This window comes from Galleria mellonella, unplaced genomic scaffold (assembly GCF_026898425.1).
Source record: "Galleria mellonella isolate WM207_F2 unplaced genomic scaffold, CSIRO_AGI_GalMel_v1 utg146, whole genome shotgun sequence".
NCBI classification, from domain to species: Eukaryota; Metazoa; Arthropoda; class Insecta; order Lepidoptera; family Pyralidae; genus Galleria; species Galleria mellonella.
This window is the reverse complement of record NW_026441999.1, coordinates 4,642,424-4,660,609: the sequence shown is the minus strand read 5'-3', so window position 1 is coordinate 4,660,609 and position 18,186 is coordinate 4,642,424. Positions and strand designations below refer to the sequence as shown.

General features: G+C 35.1%; 1 protein-coding gene across 1 annotated transcript in view; it reads left to right on the top strand.

Annotated features, from left to right (window-relative positions):
* Positions 1-301: 301 nt before the first annotated feature.
* Positions 302-18,186, top strand: part of LOC113515807 (irregular chiasm C-roughest protein-like) — a 98,066-nt gene continuing 80,181 nt past the window's right edge. The window contains exon 1 of the mRNA XM_052891930.1: positions 302-611. The gene's annotated coding sequence lies outside the window, so the exon portion shown is untranslated. The remainder of the gene's footprint in view (positions 612-18,186) is intronic.

Sequence of the window (18,186 nt, the reverse complement as noted above, 5' to 3'; positions counted from 1 at the left end):
ACATATTACTTCAATAAATAACTTCGAGATATATTATTCAACATGCTAGCATTTCGTAATTGCTCTAGTAGTACGTAATGTTAAACCAGTTATTTTGTGTTTACAATATATACATCGGAAAACGCGAACAAACAAGACAGGTACACGGTTGTGCTGTTTGGCTAATAACATTTGCCAACAAAAGCTGAAAAGCACTAGGATTGAAAGCGCTAATTGTTAGATGCATTGCATCTGATGCATGCGCGGACTTATCAAACGTCACGCATACCTCGTTTCGATGCATTGTTACCAGTTGCTTTAGTTGGCCACAGTGTGCCGTAACCGTTGAGTGGCGACGCACGCCCGTCCTTACCGCTGACGGATGAGACGTTTCGCGCCTTATTCAAATTTCGAATCCGATTTTTGAACTCGTATTGTGACGTTTAACTTTTTTTTCCAAATTTAAAGTGTTTTTGTTTTTTTTTTAATTAAAAACTTTTTTGTGAATAGATATTACGATATAATAGAGTGGATTTTTTTGTGTCGTGGTAGTTAGTGGATTCATTATCGTGTACTTTAGTGACTTTTGGATTATTTGTTTATTTTGGATTATGTAAACAATTTCGTATGAGGTAAGATTATTATTTTTTTATTTTACAAATTTACTTTTTGAAATTATTAAATTGTTTTATCATGTTATCTTTTTGATATTACAAATGCTATTTTTTGTGTTTAATAATTTTTTTATTTAATAACGACTAATTATAATTATTTTTCTTCATAATTATCTGTAAAATGCAGTAAAATAAAAAAAAATAACATATTTGTATTAGCGAATTTCCACTGCACATGTAATGCAATTGGGTAGATAAGTGAAAAGTCTAACAGATGGCGCTAGTATGCAGTTTCTACGTATGAAAAGATGGTAACCGGTTGTTACATTTGAATTGTTCCGTGTTTTTGTAATATTATATTAATTTATTAATAACATGATTGGGAGAGTTAAGAATATGTGTTGACGTTCCTTCTCAGGAGGTAATAATTCTGATACGAGTAAAACAAAGTACAATATACTAGTGCAAGATAAGGAAAACTTAACATCAATTCTATATCAAACCGCCCTATTATCATACTACTAGCTATGTATGTAGTATAAACTAATACTAGTACTATATTTAGTAGTGGCCTATATTTTTCTGTTTAATTATTTTTTCTTGCTCTGGAGTGGGACATTAGTAGGTTGCTATGGTGTATTTAAACTGTTCTCGGTTTAAATTGGCATTCTTATTTTTTCAAATATGTAGAAGTTATTTTGTTTTTTTTTTTTTAATTTTTAATTTTACTTATTTATATGGGTAACAACATAGATATACATTTACATAAGTACTAACTATATCATTATGCCATAAAAGGCGATTACATCTACTTAGCTCACTTCTATGAGTGGGCAAAATAAGATAATTTCCTCAGACCTACAAGATAAATGAAAAACAAATAATCGATAGTTACGTTTTCGCTGCCACATTATATATATACTCTTTATTGCACTTAAACAATACATGCGACGATTAGTTTAACAACTTGTTAGCAAGGGAGGACTTTTATCTCTGAAAGAGATCTCTTCCAGCCAACCCAGTGTAGTTAGAGAGAAAATAATTTAATTTGGGTAATCCAGTGCAGGAAAGGTACCGGTAAATTCATGAAATAGTCGGTTGGCCCATCGTGACGATACGATAGTTTATATGAGAAACCCCGTGGAGGTCGACCTGATAGGGTACATTGCTAGCAAGGGGTCAGTTAGACTTCACTAATAATTCCCTTTTCTCCCAAATATACTAGTAAACCTATTGGCGGCATCCATTCACATCTATGTGACCCTTAACTACAATAGAATAAAACAAACATGACCTCAAATAAGCGGAGAACAAACTTTCAATAAAAAAGATATTATAAAGTAGTCTTGTATTAAAAAGAAAATGACCAAGATGCTGCAAGTTTCAACTTGTATTCACATGAATGTATTAATATTATTGTAATGTTATTCAATTTTAGACCTTATTCCTGGTCGTTAAGAGTGAAGGTGATTTCGATGAATGTTCAGATAAGTTGGTCCACTTTTTGTTTATAAACAGGTTTCGATGTTAGGGATTATAATTAGGGCAGGTGTTCAATGGGCTGTGTAGATTTCTTTTTGGTTTCTCTGGAAACAGTTTATTTTTGGTCGATCGATTTAGGATAAGACTTTGGACACCATTTTTTTTTAATGAATGCTAATGGAATGGTAACCCCACCCGCGCTATCGGTATACACCGGCGGGGCACCAGTGAACGGTGATAGGTGAGGATGAAGTAGGTCAGTTAGCCCATCGTGACGAATTCCACAAGAATTGTTCACGACGGTCTCCAGGGGGAACCACGTGGAGGTTGACCTAATAAGGCATATTGCTAGCAATGGGGCTGTCAAACTTCAATGCTAACAATCTCTTTTCCCCCTTTGGACACCGTTGTACCAACCAACTGGTGCCTGTAAATGTATGATGTAATTTCGATCATTAATGATTGACGGTAGTTCTTTATTATTAAACATCGCAATTATTTTAAAATCCCACCGCCAAAATAGTGGTTACACACAGTATGGTTTTAGAGGAGCTTCCTCGTGCAAACACTCAGGTTGTGGAATGATCTTCCTGCCGAGGTTTTCCCTAGAGACTACAGCATAGGGTTCTTCAAAAAGGGCGTATTAAGATTTCTTAAGGATAGGCAACGTGCACGTAATATTCATGGTGTTACAGACGTCCATAGACTACGGTAACCTCGTTTACCATAAGACGGGGTTGCTTGTTGGCCATCATAATTCTATAAAAAAAAATTTGTTTCACGGAAATAAATACTGGCATCAATCTAGGCAGTACTTTGATTTAAAAACTAAACTATTCGTTCGATTTTAATAAAATTTAAATAGAATCAATATAAAAGAATATATCTTTTAGATAAAAAATACATTTCCAAATCGGTTAATGAAGAGTTATGAGGTAAGAAATATATTTCTTACCTAAAAAAAGATACAATTAAAATGAGAAGCTCCTTTTTTGAAGTCGATTGAAAAGTTAAAAAAAATGAATCTTTTGTCTCTATTTGTATTTTACTGCAGTATTATAGTTTTTTTTATGCAACTGATAATGTCAAACAAGCTGACTGCCCATCCAATGGAAAGCAGCAACCGTCGCCTACAGACATGAGCAGTACCATGGACATAACAGAGTACACTGTTTCGCCCATGACACCCCTCATGCGTTCTCATTCCTGAGGACTCAAGTGTTATTCCTCTGAAGCCTGTAAATTCACTATCATATCCCACCCTTCGAACTTAAATACAGACATGCAAACACAACTGTTTCACGGTAGAAACAAGAATGGGACAAAGGTGCCCAAGTAAACAACGTTTGTACAGTCTCCCTCTGGTTTTCGTCGATTGAAAAGTTAAAAAGAAGTTTGAAGCTTTTGTCTCTGTTTATATTTTACTGCAGAATTACACCTCCCAGATGCATAAACCTATTTGAATACGATTTTTCATGGCATCCGATTATTTATTACAATTAATATTATAATTATTTTCATTATTTTTTTATAAGACTATAAAAGTCGAAATGTTTGAAATATTATACTCGTCTAATAGATTCAATCGAAAATAATTGTCGTTGCCACAAATTAATGTACCTTATTTTTATGGGACATCGTAAAATAAAATGTGACAAAGTATGGGGGTGCCAAGGGTGTGCCGGTTAATATAAACTATCACTTAATATATTATAGATGATATCTTTAATATCTTGCAACTCGCATATATGGCGATGCATGATCACTGTTCATGCATCGAAATACTTCTTCAATTCGGAATATAGTTCGTGGTAGCTGAATTAATTATTATCTACTAACGACCTATATTAAAGGTGTAATTATCTGTTTATCATCATCATCATCATCATCTCAGCCATTATATGTCCATTGCTGATCATAGGCCTCTCCGTCAGAAACTCCGTCCGAAAGAACCGTCTTGAGCCACCTGCAACCATTGACTCTCTACAATGCATTTGAGGAGGGGGGAAAAAGATTGTTAGTAAGGGAGACTTAAAATCCCATTGCTAGCAATATACCCAACCAGGTCGACCTCCTCATGGTTCCCCCTGGATAGTAACTGGATAGGCTAACTGGCCTGTTTTCGTTCTCATCGATCACCCTTCACTGGTGCTCCACCAGCGTATCCCGTGAGCATAGGCGGCACCATTCCATTTCCACCCACCAAAAAAAGGGGGGAAAGGGATTGTTAGTAATGGAGATTAAAAATCCCATTGCTAGCAATATACCTAACCAGGTCGACCTCCACGCGGTTCCCCCTGGAAACTGTCATGATTAATTTTTCATAATGAATTCATCATGATGGGCTAGCTGCCTGTTTTCATTCTCATCGATCACCCTTCACTGGTGCTCCGCCAGCGTATCCCGTTAGCGCAGGCGGGGTTACCAATCCATTTTCATCCAACAAAAAAAAAAACCACCAAAAAAAAAGTATATATAGATACGATTAAATATGATAAAATTCTTTTTGTTTGAAAATTGTCACAAGTACACCGCTCTACCCGCTGACATTGATGCTCTTTTCCACTTTGGGTTTGCTGGAAGAGAACATTTTGTTTTTCGAGTTAAGCTCGCCTTTGTACATTTACTTAGCTCTCTCATATTTTTATGAATTATCAGTGTATATAATAAAGTATAAATAAATAAATAAAATAAATTATTTCCCAATCTCACTAGAAAATTGACAGTTAAATGACTAAGTAGGTGTACATGAAAAATGTTCTAATTGTGCATAACAAAGATCAGATACGTGTGATTCGTGACAAAGAATTTAACATGCAGCCTCCACTTTTTCAATGCAAATAAATATGTCGAAATATCTAAACGCTGTCACAAGTCAATAACCCTTGTTTGTTAACGCCTTTTGTCACCATTTTTAATGATGCTAATATAGTTGATTGTGACATGTTTTTAAGATCAGGGCAGGGCCCGATCCAGGGAGCGTCAGGCGGGCAAATGCAAAACAACTACGAGAGAGGCAGAAGTAGCTCATTGTTAGTTAACATGGGCGTTCATTGTAAAGGGCGGAAATAGTTTATTTTTGCTCATAACGGCAAAGTTAAGTCACAACGATTTAGATGATCATTCATTATAATCATCATCATCATCATCATCATCTCAGCCATTATTTGTCCACTGCTAAACATAGGCCTTCCACAAAGACTGTCACAAGGTACGGTCCTAAGCCACCTGCATCCACGGATTGCCTGCAATGCATTTGAGGTCGTTACTCCATCTAGTGGGGAGTCGTCCCACACTGCATTTGCCCGTACAGAATCGCCACTCAAGAACTTTTCTTCCCCATAGGTTGTCGATTCTTCAAGCTAAGTGACCAGCCCATTGCCACTTCAGCTTGCTTATCCGTCGGGCTATGTCGATTGTTTTAGTTTTTTTCATTCATTTTAATCTGTAGTAAATATTCATTTTTGCCCACAGCGGCAAAATAGTGAGATCGGACATTTGCCTACTACTACTGGCTTTCGTCATCGTTGTGTTCTTTGTTGTGTGAGATAGCTATTATTCGGGGCTTCGCTCGCGTTATGGGTTTATTATTCATATTTTATGATCATTTATTATTTATGTAGTTATGTATATCATAATTATATATAGATAGAAGGTTGAAAAGTAATATACACGAGTATACACTATTTCTAAGTACTTAAATTAAATATAAGTTACATGAAGAATGTCAGGGGCGAAACTATAAAAAAGTAGGCTAATATTACAGTCCCTCTATCATCATACAATATCAGCTATTTACTGTCCACTAGTTGCTACGCTTGGCAGGCGAATTGGCAACTGCAGTTATATTTTGGTGATATTTTAAAATGGACATTGCTGCACATCGTTGGACCATTAAGTTTTTCATTTCTTTAGTTACCTCTTACAACATGCCCGGGAAAAGAAGGACGGGAAACATACTGTATTATGCTCTAAAATTAAACTAAAGATCGCCAGAACTCCTAAGAACCAATAAGAGGTGGACAATAGAAGCAATAGAGTGGAATGAACCACATAAAAAAAAAGGAACGATGTAAAAAATGATGGAGTAATAGCTATAGCTAAAATAGGTAAAGAATGGGAAGCAAGCAAGGGCGTAAGATAGATATAATTGGATAAAACTAGAAGAGGCGTAATTCTGTATTTGAGTGTAAACCCAAATATAGAATAAGCTAGTATTGCAGGCTATAGACAGACTACAGTGACCGTTTACAATAAGACATAGCATACAGCCCGCTTGTTTGCCACCTCTATGATATTAGAACAAATTAAAGTTAATTTAAGAAGACTAGAATAAAAGAACAGTATTAGGATAAATAGCAGAATTTCCGAACCGGTATGACATCGTGACCTTCGAGAAAAGAGCATATTTCTCTTTAAAAGGCCAGTTGCACACATGCAATGTCTCTGGTGTTGCGGATAGGCGACGGTAGTCACTTACCATCAGGTGAGCTGCATGCGTGTTTGTCCCTTGTGTTATAAAAAAAAAGTAAAAAAGAAATTGTTTATAAAACAAAATAAATGACTTTTATTATTTATAAGTACATGATTATAAAATTAGAGTTTTATACCGTTATTTGTTATGAAATTTGAGTACGATATACCACAGTCTCGCCAGATGTTAAATAACGACGTGGTCTAAGATAAAGCACGCAAACTCGAATAATGTCTTTTAATTTTAGTCTCATAAGACGACGTCTTTTTACTTATTAGGCGAAGAGGGAGGGGATTGGCGGTTAGGGATATGTAATATATTCTCTTATAATATATATTCCTGTATATTGTAGTTAAAATATATAGATATGGAACCAATAACAGATATATTGAATATTATAATATATTTTGTAAGGCATAGATAGATAAAAACCATGGATTTATTTTGTAAGGCACTTGAAATTGTTACTGTCCTTGAAAGAACATTTTGCACGCTAATGTTAGCAAAACATGTTAGAACTATACAAATCTTACAATGAATAAGAAGTGTCTTTACATTTACTATGTACACATGTTTGCAAATAAATTTATCTTTATCTTTTTCGAATTTGGAATTCGTACGATGGGCCAACAGACCTGCTTTTACCTCACGTGTGATCTCTCACTGGGGGGGGAAGGATTGTTAGTAATGCGGACTACCAGTCCCGTTGCTAGCAATATATCCTGTCAAGTCGACCTCCATGTAGTTCCCCCTGGAAACCATCGTGCTGAATTCCAGATGTATTTATCACGATGGGCTATCTGACCTGCTTTTTCATTCTCACTTATCATCCCTCCCTGGTCCCCAGCCAGCAACCTCACTAATATTATAAATGTGAAAGTATGTTTGTCTGTTACCTTACAGCATCTTAAAGGCATAACCAATTATAATCAAATTTGTTATATACGCACTATATAGAACAGAGAATGCTGTAGGCTATTTTTTTATCCTGGTTAATAAACATATTCCGGTAATGGAGACGAGATCGCGGGTAGAAGCTAGTATATTAAAAAAAAAAACAATAGCGCAGGCGGGAATATTTCATTAACATCCATTAAAAAAGTTCTTATCCCAAGATCCCTCTATCACGGGATAATGGGCCCCATGAGTGACGTAAAGATAATTCTCTCACTTCTGACCGTTGATACTAGTTCTCGCACTTTGAGATATAAATACATACAAACGTAGCATATATTACTTTATTAATTCTTGCAGAAGTCTTCCAACGTTATCAGAGGGAGACTTAGAACAAGACAAGAACGTTTGCTTATGCACCTCTGTCCCATTCGTGTTTCTACCGTGAAGCAATTGTGTTTGCATGGCTGTGTTTCGGTTTGAAGGGTGGGATATTGCAGTGAATTTAAAGGGTACAGAGGAATAACACCTGAGTCCCCAGGAATGGGAACGATGGAAAGTATAATGGGCGAAATAGTATTATACTCTGTTATGTTCATGTCGATAGGCGACGGTTACCACTTTCCATCAGATGGGCCGTCAGCTTGTTTGATATTCTAAGTAGCATAAAAAAAATTTGATATGAATGAATGAATATATATATATATATATATATATATATATATATATATATATATATATATATATATATATATATTATATATTCATTCATATATATATAAATTAAAAATCATAATAAAATTTTGAATATCAGACTGGTAGAGAAGTCCAGAACCTAATATATAGATATTGGAGCGGTACTGATATCACCCATGTCTAGTTTCATGTGTGGTTGTGTAAAAAATATAGAAACACCTTTGTAAATTCCCACATTTATGTATTAGTAGGAAGTGGGAGTAATATTTCTGTTATGCCCCGTCGTTCTTCGAAATCGTTGTTTTTTTATGAAACAGACTGTGCATATTGATATCTTAGATTTTTATGTCACAAGTATAGGAAATCGCGCAGGATGTTTCCAGTATTTTTTTTTATGGGCGATAATGTAATTGGTGGTAATATGCCTTATTATTTTTTAATTAGCCTGCGCTATCGGCATACACTGACGTGGCACCAGTAAGCGATGATAGGTGAGAATGAAGTATGTCAGTTAGCCCATCGTAACGAACTCAACAAGAATTAGCCACAATAGTTCCTAGGAGGAACCACGTGGAAGTCGACCTCCCTCGATGGTATATTACCAATGGGGCTGTCAAACCCCGCTACTATTCCCTCCCCCCCCTGTTCATAAATTATGGATTATTGATTACCTAGAATTGTGATGTGTTTTAGACACGTTGCTTTGTCTGACGCTGGTATTTTCCTTGTATCCGAGTAGATTTTCGTCCGACGTTGTTTATTATATATATATATATATATATATATATATATATATATATATATATATATATATATATATATAATATGATTGTTAAATGTATGTTATATTTAAATTACTGTATTAATTTAATATTCTTGCTTTTCTATTTATTCGCTCATTACGTTTCACCATTAGTCGATTGGTAGATAACGCCATCTGGTGTATACCCACAATTTACACTATTTAGGTGTTGTTGTTGTATCAGTCGTTAATTGTCCACTGTTGAACATAGCTTCCCCCATTAGGGGGATTTTTTCAGTAGTTGCCACACTTGGCAGGAGGATAGGCACCGCAGTTAGGTTTTAGAGATGTTTCAAGAGGGACGCTGCTGTCCATCCCTCGTCCTACATTAGTCGCTTCTTATGACACCCACGGAAAAAGAAGGGGTGGCCTATTCTATGACGGGATCTACACGGCGCTGGTCTAGGTATATGTAATGTAATGTAATGAAATGTAATGTAATATAATGTAATGTAAATAAGACTCTATTTTCCGCACTTAGCCTCTCATTTGGGCCGTTGTGCGTATGAGTCGTGACTAGTACAGCCAACCTAGCTCCGCCCAGAAGCACAGAAGCTTCCTGGGATCTTCACAGGCCTCACGGAGCGACCTCACCGTCCCGAGGATTTGTAAACGTTGATGGGCCACAGCTTCACATTCCAGAATTACGTGAGCAGCCGTCTCTTCGGTGTCGAAACAGGCTCGACATAGAGGGCTGTCTGTCGCTCCTATTGTGTATAAATGTTTGTTTAATGGGCAATGGCCCGTTATTGTCCCTATCATTATTTCGAGGTTTTTCCTATCTAGATGTAATATCCGTTTTGATAGTCGTTGATTCAACGTAGGCACCACAATTTTATTGGTCTAGGTATATTGAAGTTTAATAAATAAATAAATATGTTACCACCATCGATGTTTGAAAGTCAACGAATAAAACTGTGGTATTTTAATGATAAAACTCAATATCAGCAATAAATCATTAGACGTATAATAATGATGTTTAGTGTTCATAAATCTATAATCGATTGTGTTCTAACATATTTCTATATGGGGGCCACCATAAAAATTCTTACACTACCAAATTAACATTTTAAATAGCTCTTATGTCTCTCAAGATAAAGTATATAATTGCTTTGTAGTGGTAATTGTATGTACACCTACGCGAAATTTAGTCGCCAAACGAGATTCTATAGAATATATTGTTACAATAACATACGTTGATAATATAATGGTTACCAATGTAAGATGAGATCTCATATCTTAGATTTGTCAAAGTAGTGTTTGAATGACGGAGGTCTGTTTAGATTGGATACCTTTAAGCTTTGTTAGCTAATAAGGAATTGGGGAATACCTTATTCATTTGGCAAATATTATACTTACTTACAATCTTTTATATGTATCTACCTATGTTTTGGTTAAGTATGTATAAAAATATTGGTGACTTAATATTTATGTCATAGAAACGTAAAATTCTTGATTGTTTATTAAAACTATTTCATAATTTTTGTATAAAAAAAAAGTTTTACTGCCGGGCTGTACGGTTTAAACGGAATAAAAAGTGGCTTATGTCCTTCTCCATGGTAAATAATATGTATATAGTAAATTTTATCATGATTGGTTAAGTCAATAAGGTACTTAGACTTATTCAGTATATATACATACACAGCAGCTGTTAACTGTCCATTGCTGAATATAGGCCTCCCCCGTAAGAGAGTTTTGGCAGCAGTTGCCACGCTTGGTAGGCAGGTTAGCAAGCGCAGTTAGGTTTTAGTGATATTTTACGGAGGACGTTACTGCCGATCCCTCGACTATTATTTACACAATTACGACTTATACAATTGTATCGTTGTGTTTGTAAATTGCCTTGTTTATTTCCTATATTGTATAATGCAAATAAAGTATACTCATTCATTCGTTCGTTCATTTAGTTCACTTAATCGCCTCTTACGACATTAAAAGTAAATTGCCTTTCATTCAGAAATTACATTTCTATTATTAAAAATCTGAATATCTTTCTCAAAAAACATTAGTAATTCTGTGTATTTACAAAATAAAACAGCGCTTCTAGCTGTTAAGCTAGTAAATATAGCATGCTCAAAGTTGTAGTCATTTACAACAGTAGTTACAAAAATTATTTACAAAAGTTTTTCGCCATCAATTTAATTTAATAATTTCGGAATACAATTAGTTTAATTTAATTTTTAATAAATACTTATGACGCCGTGTGGTCCCGGTATAGGATGGGCCTATCCTGGACTTCCTTTTGCGTGGGTATTGTAAAAGGCGATTAAGAGAATTTTATGGTCAAAGAATAGTCAGTAATGGTCCTCTTAAAACATCACTAAAAGCCTAACTGCAGTTGCCAACTGACCTGCTAAGCGTGCAAACTGACCACCAACCCCCCACAATATGGAGAGGACTGTGTTCAGCAGTGGACACTTAACGGCTGATATGAGAAAATACTTATGCCAAAAAATTACATGCGAGAAAGAGTAATGCACTTTGTAAATTTGCCGTTGCGTCATCTGTCTAATTTGTGTCTGTGGACTTTTGTCGCGAATGATTCCAATATGATTTTTTACGACGCAAGAGACTCAAAGCTGTGTTTTCAATTGTCTTAATCGAGACAACAAATTTGGACAATTTTATTGCATGACTAATGAATGAGACAATTAAAATGCAGACACAAAATTATTGTAACCACGTGAGTCATTCAACAAGCTTTTCCGTTTCATTTGTTTAATTTTTGGTCCTCTGGTGACCGGACATTCCTCTTGGTACATCCCGTGTAGTAGTACATTTAATCTAACTTGCATGGAATAGAGGGTAATGTGTTTGATAATAAAATGGTAATCCTGCGCTCTCGGTTTACGGTGGTGGGGCACAAGTGAGAGATGATGGGTGACGATGAAAGCAGGTCAGTTAACCCATCGTGATGACTACATCAAGACAGTCGATTGTTGCTTTATTAAACACAAAAAAAATATACTTTTTTTAAATAACAACACTAACTAATTATAAATAGTCTCCCAACGCACCACATCGAGACAGCGTACCTTGCAGCATTACCTCTTTGACAAAAATGAGTTTTACAAGTTATATAAAACAATCTGTATTTCGTGCCTTAGTTCATAGATTTTTTTTTTTTAATGGATGATAATGGAATGGTAACCCCACCCGCGCTATCGGTATACACCGGTGGGGCACCAGTGAAGGATGATAGATGAGCATGAAACAGGTCAGTTAGTCCATCGTGATGAATTCAACGAAGAATTGTTCACGATGGTTTCCAGGGGAACCACGTGGAGGTCGACCTAATAAGGCATATTGCTAGCAATGGGGCTGTCAAACTCCATTACTAACAATCCCTTTCCCCCCGCTTCGTTCATAGTTATATCGTGATGTTGAATAACTTATAACTTTCCTCAAGAAAGGATCTATTAAAAGCAAAAAATATATTTTTTTAATCTTACTGGTAGCTCCAATAAATATATATATATATATATATATATATATATATATATATATATATATATATATATATATATATATATATATATATATATATATATATATATATGTTCCTATCTTAATGAAAATATAATGCGGTAATGCATCAATACATTCATACATACAGAATACATTCCTCAATTGGCGAACGATTTAATCGCTACTCAGTATCGAGTTGATTAATATTTATCGAACCAGTCTCCAAACGACCGGTTTTAGTCTATAACGAGTCTAGTATCATCTCGTCGTGTCTCCATATGGTATACTTCACCATAATTTGTATACTCATCCCTTATGTAGATACATATACTAGCTTTTATAGATTTTCTTGGGATAGCTTCGTATTGTGATTAAGTTATTCTGTTCTTTTTTTTTTTTAATTTTTCTCACGCTGAAATTAATAATAATAAGATCATGTTTTAAGTAGATGTTTAATAAAGTTTCATTTACCAGAGGAAGACTTTGTACAAAAGTTGTTTGTTTTGGGCACCTCTGCCCCATTCGTGTTTCTACCGTAAAGCAGTTGTGTTTGCATGGCTGTGTTTCGGTTCGAAGGGTAGGATATGGCAGTGAATTTACAGGGTACAGAAGAATAATACCTGAGTCCTCAGAAATGGCAACGCATTGGGGGGTATCATGGACGAAACAGTATACTCTGTTATGTCCATGGTACTGCTCATGTTTATAGGCGACGGTTACCACTTTCCATTGGGTGGGCTGTCAGCTTGTTTGACATTCTCAGTTGTATAAAAAAAAAGTTAAAAGGTAAGCTAATAGAGTAAAATTACAGGGTAAAGAAGGAAATATAATATCCAAGTACCAAGAAAGGCAACCAATGAGTTCTACTTCAAGGAAGAAATATACCTGCCATACTAGCTAGTTACCATTATAAATAATCTCTCAACCCCCATTGTTAGAGAAATAGGCATCTAGATTATTCATATCTTAGTAAATAGTTGGGACTAGTGAACGATAATGATTTCAAGGTTAAACAGTGTGATTGATTGCATGACGGCTGCTGACATCTCATCGAATCATTGAACCTAATAGAACTTGACCGTTATTTTTAAATAGACCAATTATATAATTGGCTGCTCAAATTTTGAATCTGTCATATAAAAGGTAATGAATAAATAGATACTTAATTTTTTTCATAAAAAAACTCCGTCTTCATACTTGACAAAATTTATAGCAACACAAATTAGTAAACGGTAACAAACGAAAGAATAATTAGCAAAATCGCTTTAGAATTGGCGCATTGATGTTAAGTACACACACTTAAATGTACATACAAATAAAATGTATGATGTACTTTCTTATGATACTCTATTTGGTATGGTAGGTCAATTTTAAATACATTGTTTTAAGCGTTTAGAAAAAAAAACATATTTTTCCAATTATTCACATTGCGAAATGTATGGACCAACAATTTATAAAAATATTCCAAATTTCAAATAGATAACATTAGCAGTTGTTGAGATATAGCGCCATGACAGACGGACGGACAGTCAAAGCTGCACCATAACGGTTCCTTTATACTTTTTTTGGCACGAAACCGTAAAAATAAAGTTTAAAAAATAATTTAATCTTGACGAAATTAATATAGGAATGACATGGGAGTAAACCATTCAATTAAAAAAATAACCATCAAACTTTTACTTCTTGTGGAGTAATTGCTGAACATGCAAACAAAATAACAATTACTCCATCAGGCCACGCCATCGCTCCGTTTTTGAAATCCATTGAAAACACATTTTCCTCGCGGTACCAAGGAAAGAAAACAACATTAGTTAAGTGGGGAAAAGATTTCAAAGTATTTAAGGCGGGGTCCAAACATTTTGGCGAAAGTGAACTAAAGTAAAAGTAATTAATCGAGGGGCACAAAAGCCGTTCATTGAAAAATACTTGCCCATTGGTCTGACAAATTAATTGACCTTATAAATCTTGATTAAAATACCTTTTGCTTCGTGAAAATTTCAGTAAAACATCCCTGTTTAGACTATGGCGTTTTTCTCGGTTCTAATTTGTATCAGATTTGTTTTTTTTTTTCACTCCAATGGTGTGGAAAGGAGGTGTGTAGTTCCTTGTTGCTACCAATTATAATGTTATCCCTACTATTGTTTGTAACACTTTGTTGTAACCATCTTAAATTACAAACAAAGTTCTTAAGAAAAGAATGAGTACAATGACGAACTTATCCCATAAAACGGTTTTTTTTATACAACTTAGAATGACAAACAACCTAACAGCCCACCTGATGAAAAGTGGTAACCGTCGCCCACAGCTGGCAGTGATCTCAAAGAAATTTTTTATCTTTAATTTTTTAATTACTTGTTCTTGATATTTATAGCACGTATATATATATATATATATATATATATATATATATATATATATATATATATATATATATATATATATATATATATATATATATATATTGTATCTGAGAACGCAATACATGTGGCAATATATCCTTCGTGTCATTATTTTTTTTTAAATATCTCCCATGTATGTTATAAACATTTTTTAGTTCGTTTTATTATATTAGTAAGACGGGGAAGTGTGTTAGTTTGTTACTTTTTGACGCCTTAACAGTATGGACTTAATTTTTTTTCATTAGAATTGAGATTTTGTTACGTTACTTCATCATCATCATATCAGCCGTTAACTGTCCACTGCTGAACATAAGCCTCCCCCATATGGAGAGGTTTTGCTAATAGTTGCCATGCTTGGCAGGCGGGTTGGCAACCGCAGTTGAAAATGGTATGGTAACCCCGCCTGCGCGGGAGGAAAGGGATTGTTAGTAATGGAGACTGAGAATCCCATTGCTAGCAATATACCCAACCAGGTCGACCTCCTCGCGGTTCCCCCTTGAAACTATCATGGTTAATTCCTGATGAATTCATCATGATGAGCTAACTGGCCTGTTTTCATTCTCATCTATCACCCTTCACTGGTGCCCCGCCAGCGTATCCCATTAGCGCAGGCGGGGTTACCATACCCTTTTCACCCATTTCAACCCCGCCTGCGCTAACGGGATACGCTGGGCAACCGCAGTTAGGATTTGGTGTTTTAAGGACACTGCTGCCTTCCCTCGATTGTTGAATCCCCTAAGTCGCCACTTATGACACCCACGGGAAAGGAACAGATGGCCCATTCTATGCCGGGACCACACTGGCCTCACGTCACTTATAAATCATCAATGGCCATTTTTGAATCACTACAGACACTATGCAAAGCAACGATAATACTTGATGAAGCATTAAAGGGTAAACCCGACGCCGTGAAGCGAATGAGACAGGTCGATTAAATCGATTACCGCACGCCCGTGGGAACGAGTACCGATTATTCGAGTAATGTTCCGATTAATCGATCGATGAATGCTTGCACGATAGTGCAATTATGTCTATTAGGTTTTGTTGAACGCACAGTGTTGAATTTTAATTGACGCAAATTAGCGTCACAAGGACTTGATATTTGAGATCTGTAACTATTTATATATATATAAACTATTGCTGTATGTGTAATGTAATTTTTTTTTAACTTAGAATAGCAAACAAGCTGACGGCCCACCTGATGGGAAGTGGTAACCGTCGCCTACAGACATGAGCAGTGCCATGGTCATAACAGAATATATTCTTTCGTCTACGATACTCCTCATGCGTTGCCGTTCCTCGAGACTCAGGTGTTATTTCTTTGAACACTGGTAATTCACTGCCATATCCCACCCTTCGAACCGAAGGGCCATGCAAACACAACTGCTTTACGGTAGAAACACGAATGGGACAGAGGTGCCCAAGCAAACGACTTTTAATTATGTTAATTTTATAATAATTTGAGATTACTTGAGATTACGATCACAGAAAAAAAACCTACTTCTATTCTATATATAAATAGAAAAATATTCTATAATAAACAGAAAAAAAAAACTACAACTAAACTGAGAACTTCTTTCTTTTTGAAGTCTGTTTAAAAAAATATTATAAAACTGTTAATCCTACTATTGTTCTCTCTTTTCATTTAAGAGTTTCCTCTTGTTGGTGCAACCAATTCATGCATCTTCCTCCAGCCAGCTCTATCCCAGGCCATATCCTTTATCTCCCTATGACGATATGACGCCTAGTGTTTCCTTTATCTGTCCCATGTAGTTAATCCTCGGTCTTCCTCTTCCTCTTTTGCCCTCTATATTTCCTTCTATTATGCTCTTAAAAAAATCGTCATGTCGTATAAGGTGGCCCAGCATTTTGCCTCTTCTATTCTTTATTATTTCAACTAATGTTCTCTTCTCGTTTACTCTTTTATAAACACAATTACTATTGTTATAAATACAAAAGTTTATGAGGCTATTTGAATGGATGGACCATTCAAAAATCCTTACTTTTATTTATTAAACACGCACACATGCATACATATATCATCGTATCATATCAACCTTTAACTGTCCACTGTTGAACATAAACCTCCCCCTTGGAGGGTTTTTACTAGTAGTTGCTACGTTTGACAGATGGTAACCACAGTTAAGCTTTAGAGATATTTTAAGAAGGACGCTGCTGCTCATCCCTTGCCCTCCTTAGTCGCCTCTTACGACATCCACGGGAAAAGAAGGGGTAACCTATTCTATGCCGGGACAACACGGCCTATATATATATATATATATATATATATATATATATATATATATATATATATATATATATATATATATATATATATATATATATATATACGTACAAATATACAAAAATACATTTAAATTAAGAATGCTTTTTTGTAGTCTTTTAAAAATAGTCAAGAAACTCTTCAAAAATCCAACGCGTAGCTACACTTGTATGAATTCTTCGTATTTCTTTAACGTTAATAAGATTTCGACATTGGAGTAGGTGCGTGGTTGAAGGGTTTCCTTACTTTGAAGGTTTTGAAATTTGAGATCTACAATAACCAAGTCTGGTTATTGTAAACTCGATTTCGTGACATCGCTTCTTATTTAATACTAGCTATATCCCGCGGCTCTACCTGCGTGAATCAATACTCGTACATAAAGTATCTTATGCATTAAATTAGGATATATCCTCCACGTGTACCAAATTTCATTCAAATCTGTTTAGTAGTTTTTGAGTGAAAGAGTAACAAACATCCATCCATCCATACACTCATCCATCGTTACATATTTTCATATTTATTATATTAACAGGACCGCTACTAAGTACTCTATTAAATACATATTTATGTGAAATACATTTACTCTACGCCGTGCCAAACTTGCTGTATTAAGTCGCAGCTTAATAAGTTTATATCCTGGACTACAAAAGATTGTGTACCAAAAAACCTATTTTGATTGTGACATAACTAGTTATTTTTAGTCTAAAAACTAAACTGTTGAGCCGAATTTGATAAATTCTCTATGGAATCTAGATTGGTCTCATAGTCTTTAGAACTGACGAAATCGTGAGTGACATAAAAAAAATACAACCGAATTGAGAACTTCTTTCGTTTTGAAGTCGGTTAAAAAGAAAGGAAACCAACAAAACAAATTTATACCTTTCTAAACTCAAAATATACTAAATCAATTTTAAAAATTCTTTCACCTATAGATAGCTACATTAGCAGCGAGAAACGTAAGCTGTATATTGTTTTAGAAAATTCTATCTACTCGTACGAAGTCGGGTCAGATCACTTGTAAATAAAAAATAATAATTGTGGATCAACCCACATTTGTTGTATACGAAGGCTTCTAACGTGCCCTCTAAAACACG